Genomic DNA, 6,339 nt, shown 5'->3' with positions numbered 1-6,339 from the left:
TGCCATGGGGGAATTGTGGCCCCTGGTTTGGAAAAGGCTCCCTGCCCCATCCTACATGCAGAAGTGGCTCACCTGGTGGCACAAAGTGGCCACGCTCGCTTCCTGTCAGGTGTGACGCCTTCAATTGCCCACCTTGCCGATATCCGAGCTAAAGCATCACCCGAGGCGGCTTATGGCTCCCTTCCTGTATGGTTGCTCTGCAGGCTATCTTGCTTCCAACTAGATGCGTTTGTCTTGGCTCTCGTAGCTACGTTATGCGCATCTGCCGGTGTCCAATGTATGGTCTGGTATGTCGACAACATTGTGGGCATCAGCAGCCCTGGCCTCGTGAGGATTGGGCTCTGGGGCACCTGTTCTCTGCATAGAGTTACCATCAAGAAGATAAACGTAGTGTGCACAGCATTAGCTGATCATGAGTCCCTCCCTTCCGAAATGATTATTGATCAGGGTTTCATGCCATTAGCCTCCATTGCAAATGTGCTCAGTTTTTTGGATGCCCTGTATAATGTCTTCAAGCCCAGAAAACACAAAGGTTTCATCTTTACTCTCTTCCCCCCAACCCCACTGGAGCCATTCTGGACTTAGCTGCAGGAACATTCGTGTTCAGTTTCCTGGAATATGTCTTCCACCCTAGCGAAGGAAGGAAGTTCCCTGAAGTTTTGGGATCGCCGCTCCTTCCATAAGAGCAATGCATCGGAGATTCTATTTATGTGGGGTACTTTGCTGCAGGTACACACAGCTCTGAAGCAGAACGCTTGTTCTTGGTGAAAAGTATTTCTGGAGGTTCAGGGAAATAGACTCTTCCAAGGAAGCAATGGCCACTGATCCAGAAAACGTCATGGAAATTGAGAGCCCAACCCTGAGGCTAAATTGAAGGCCATGTGGATCTGCTGTGAAACTTGAGTTCAAAGACCACTCCACTACTTCAGGGAGATATAAAAGGCATATGAAAACGGAATCTATGCCAAACTCAGTTCTGTGGCTATGGGATGGCTCCAGTCCTGGATATTACAGTATCCAATTTGTTGCTCTCATGTACATTCCATTCAAATTATTGTTTTATTCCTGTTGTATCCTACCCTGGGTTCTTCAACTGGACTCTAGTGCTCAAGGGCTTTTTCCAGTTCTTTCTTACTTGTGTCTGACCTAAAAGATCTGAAAAGACTGGAGCTCGTCTGATCTGGTAACTGTAGCAACTGGAGCTCCTTTCAGTTCCTTGGCAGTTAGAATGCAGCTTGTTTTGAACGTTCACAACAGCACAAATCATAACTCCAGGCTACTGGCCGTTTGGAACGTTCGGCAAACAGAATTTTCAGGAGAACTCAATTTTCTCCATTACCAAGGCAGACTGTATTTAAAAAAAAATACTTTATTGTCACTTGTACAACTTGTATACAGTGAGATTACACGAGCACCCCCCACTCAGCTCTCTTCGTCTTAATTCCCATCATTTACTGACGCACACCCACCAAACCCGAAATTCAGTTGCCCTGTTGTTATCTTTTCATTCAGCAGCCTAACAGCCCATGGATGGAAGCTGTTCTTTACCCTGTTGGTGCAAATAATTATGCTTCTATGTCTTCTGCCTGAGGGCAGGAGATCAAGAAAGTGCAGGCCAGGGTGTGAATCATCCCTGAGAATTTTCCTCACTCTCCTGAGGCAACGTTCGTCTGCTATTTCATCCAGTGGATTCATGGGACAGCCCATAATATCTTGTGCTGTATTCATCACCCTCTGTAGGCACTTCCTATCAGTTGATGACAAACCAGCGTACCACACCATGATCCAGTATGAAAGGACACTTTCTATTGTTGACCGGTAGAAGGAGATCATCAAATGTTGATTGACATCGTTCTTTTGTTTGAATAAACATTCAGAAACTCTTTATTGTAATATATAGATAGATAATTTGAGGATCTTTACAATTTTACAACATGCAGACAGAAAGATGTGTTGAGAAACCAGAGAAAGGAGCTGAGGGAAGTCCGGTGGGGTGGGGGGAGGTTGGGTTTTTTGTTTAGGGGGGAAATGGAGGGGGGAAACAATGTGGATGACGTATTTTTGTTAAAATTACTGTGTTGAAATTTCTAATAAAATTTCCTTTAAAAAAAAAGGCATCGTTCTTTTGCAATACTCTGAGGAGATGGAGTCTCTGTATATATATATATTTAGAGCAGGGGTGTCAAACTCAAATTCATCGGGGGCCACATCAGCAGTTTGGTCACCCTCAAAGGGCCGGTTGTATCTGTAGGACTTACAGTACAGGAGAGAAGGGTTCAGGCAGCCATTGGATCTGTCACATCACAGGATGGCATGCGCTCAATATAAAAACAAGTGGAGGTTTCCTGAATGCATGTAAAGTGGAGGTTTTCTGTGTAGAACGGCCGGCGCCGCTAGAGGGCAGACGTTCTCTGGCTTGTAGGCTGCCGCGCATGCGCTGAAGAGGCGGCTTTCTTGTGTCAAAAAAAAAAGCGAGAATAAAAGGTGAAGGCTGGCGGCCGGCGGCGGCTACACGGGCCACACGACGAGGTCTGGCGGGCCGGATTCGGCCCGCGGGCCTTGTGTTTGACACCCGTGATTTAGAGAAACTGGAATTTTATGTATTTCAGCCATTTACATACCACTTATAAGAGGCAGTATGCTGCGAGAGTCCACACAACCTGATCTAGTTGGGAGGAAAGGAGGAGCGGCTAATGGGATTTTCAGGGCACCCCACCCCACACCCCTACTCTTTACCTTGTCTGGAAGGCAGGAATTCAAATGGTGCAGGCTTCCCGGCAGCCAAGACGCAGTGGATGGGCAAAGCTTCAGTACTAGGGGCTGGGTTTATCATCATCATCATTGTTATTACAAGTGATTTATCAATCACCTTCTCAGCCACTGTCTCAAGGCGACTTGAACATGAGTTGCTGACTGTGCATCTGCTAAAAAGACAGCAGCGCTGGTGGAAACAAAGGCGGTGACCAGCGACTGTGTAGAGAGAATTAATATTCCTCAGTACCGAAGAAGTAGTCTTATCTGGTGGCTAGGAAAGCAACCAATGACCTTGGGAAAAACTCTGATTCAAAGATCACCACCACGAATTCACTGCATGGTCTTAAGCAAGAAATTATCTTCAGAAATCTCCACACCTCTGCCAGACTGCAATATGGAGATAATAATTTGCCTGTCTTCTCAGAATTGTTAAGAATCAAAAGGTTTGGGCCCCTTCCCTACAAGAAATGACTGGAGAATATGAAGACTTTTTATTGTTTTCTTTTGTTGGCTCCTGGAGGAGGGGAAGGAGTGACATGACAGAAACTTATAAAATTACGAATGATGTGGAGAAATAAACGTTTTCCTCTTATCTTCCAGCACTCAAGCTCAGTCTATATATACACCATGCATTTAAAGCACTTTACTTGGTCTGATCCGTCAATACTACTGAATAAAATTGCTGTAATTCAGAGTGGTGTTCAAATCCCATGGAGACAATAAAATAGCACTGAACAGAAAGATTGGGAGAGTGTGTACTGGGGGTGGGGATCAACATTTTAATTTGTGCTAAACACTTATGCATTTAAACCCTAATACATGAATATATCATTTTTTAAAAATAGATCAAAAGGTACGCTGTGATGATAGCGCTGATACTGAATTTGTGTTACAATGTAGCTACATGTAAAAATAAATCTTTAAAAATAGATGGAAGACTAGGACTAATGCAATCTGTACCTGTTCTGCTGTTCTGTTCTCTCTCCCCCACAAAAAGCCTCCAGCTTTTCTACAGTCTGAAAAGGGGCTCAAAGAAGATAAAAGGCAGGCAGTGATTGGATTATCATATCATAAAAAGTGAGTCGATAAAGCTTGCCAACTCTGGAGTAACCACCAAGGGTGGAATTCAACGCCGCTGCTCTTATAAATGTTCCACCAACAAGGTTCTTGAGGTGCCTCCTGCTCCTAGTGTGGAAGCACCTGTAGTTATGGAACACAAATTTAATCCTGGCATTTGTCAGAGAAAAGCAAACCCTTTTGTTAAGGTAAAGGTAAAGGTACCTCTGACCGTTAGGTCCAGTTGCGGATGACTCTGGGGTTGCACGCTCATCTCGCTCTATAGGCCAAGGGAGCCGGCATTTGTCCGCAGACAGCTTCCGGGTCATGTGGCTAGCATGACTAAGCCACTTCTGGTGAACCAGAGCAGTGCACGGAAACGCCGTTTACCTTCCTGCTGGAGTGGTACCTATTTATCTACTTGCACTTTAATGTGCTTTCGAACTGCTAGGTTGGCAGGAGCAGGGACCGAGCAATGGGAGCTCACCCCGTTGCGGGGATTCGAACTGCCAACCTTCTGATTGGCAAGCCCTAGGCTCTGTGGTTTAGACCACAGCGCCACCCACGTTCCAAACCTTTTGTTACCTTTGACTTAAATCTCTTTCTCCCTCCAGCTCTTGTACTCTGTGCTTGGGGGTTGCAAACAGATTTCAACAAGCTCTTAACCTTCTTAGCTGCGATTCAGTGAAGCTGGGACAGTGGACCATGCTGAGAGAGAGTTGGTCTCCAAAATCAGTTGGGCAATTGAGATGGTGCCCTTTAAGTTGTGATCTGCTGCCCCCTGCTGTCCTTATATATGTGGAGCTGGGGGTTGATGTTTCACAGGCTTAGGCAATCTGTGGCTATCCAGATGTTGCTTGTCTACAAATCCCACCACTCCTGAGCCAAGCTAATAATAATAATAATAATAATAATAATAATAATAATAATATACCCCACCCATCTGGCTGGGTTTCCCCAGACACTCTGGGAGGCTCCCAACAGAACATTAAAAACATGATAAAAGATCAAACATTAAAACTTCCCTAAACAGGGCTACTTTCAGATGTCTTCTAAAAGTCAGATAGTGGTTTATTTCCTTGACATCTGATGGGAAGGCGTTCCACAGGGCGGGTGCCACTACCGAGAAGGCCCTCTGCCTGGTTCCCTGTAGCTTCACTTCTCACAGTGAGGGAACTGCCAGAAGGCTCTCAGAGCTGGACCTCAGCGTCTGGGCTGGGAGTGGAGGTGCGTGATGCATGTGCGGGGGGGGGGGCACCAGGACGGTGCCGGGGGCGGTGCACTCCCATTGCCTCCCCTGTTCCTCTGCCAGTGACAGCGAGTGAGTGAGCAAGCTGGCGGGTGGGTGGTGGCAGGTGCAAGTGGGTCCATGATGGGGGTTGTAATGTGGGAGGAGCACCCCAAATTGCCCTCCCTAAACATTGGAGGATGTGAAAATCCACTGACACTCCAATTCCATCACTGTTTCCAATAGAAATGAGGAGAATACATTTGCTCTGCTTTTGCTGTTGTTGTTCCACATGTTTTGGTGGCATTGGCAGATTGCTACTAATCTCTGGCTAAATTTCATTCCCATGTCTACCTAACAATGCGTTTCAGCATCACTGTTTTGCCCTGCTATCAGCTCTATCAGCCATGAAATTTCCAGCAATTTAAAAAAAGAGCAATTAAGTAATAGTTTCTGCAATGTCGCAGAAGAAGCAGAACTACGTTAAACCACATCAAAGGGGAGACCTTTGCTGACTGAAAGCCGCCATTCTAAACACGCTTTCTCTGGAGAAAATACCTCTGAAAGGAATATAATTTACTTCTGAATCAACATGCCGAAAACCTATCACATTACCAGTTCCAACTTAGTAATATGCACCCATTTTTTGGTTTAGCTGTGTGGCTATAGCATTGTGAAAAAGTTAAATGCAGTGTAATGTAGAACCACAACTGCAGTTCCACTTCCAGGTCATCATAAAAAAGTCTGGTGCTTTGGCTGCACAAAAGGACTTGGGGATGGAAGCTCCTATCTGATGTAGAAAAAAGAAAACGGGGGGGGGGGTGTCCTACCATACCCTCCAACATTTTTCTGATGAAAATAGGGATGTCTTAAGGAATGCAGGTGGCGCTGTGGGTTAAACCACAGAGCCTAGGACTTGCCGATCAGAAGGTCAGCAGTTCGAATCCCCGCGACGGGGTGAGCTCCCGTTGCTCGGTCCCTGCTCCTGCCAACCTAGCAGTTCAAAAGCACCTCAAAGTGCAAGTAGATAAATAGCACCGCTTTGGCGGGAAGGTAAATGGCGTTTCTGTGTGCTGCTCTGGTTCGCCAGAAGCGGCTTTGTCATGCTGGCCACATGACCCGGAAGCTGTACGCCGGCTCCCTCGGCCAATAAAGCGAGATGAGCGCCGCAACCCCAGAGTCGGTCACGACTGGACCTAATGGTCAGGGGTCCCTTTACCTTTACCTAAGGAAAAGTGGGACATTCCAGGATCAAATCAGAAACCAGAATGGCTCCTGTAAATCCAGGACTGCCCCTGGAA

The sequence above is a fragment of the Podarcis raffonei genome, chromosome 17 (assembly GCF_027172205.1).
Source record: "Podarcis raffonei isolate rPodRaf1 chromosome 17, rPodRaf1.pri, whole genome shotgun sequence".
In the NCBI taxonomy this organism is placed as follows: domain Eukaryota; kingdom Metazoa; phylum Chordata; class Lepidosauria; order Squamata; family Lacertidae; genus Podarcis; species Podarcis raffonei.
This window is presented reverse-complemented; position numbering follows the sequence as displayed.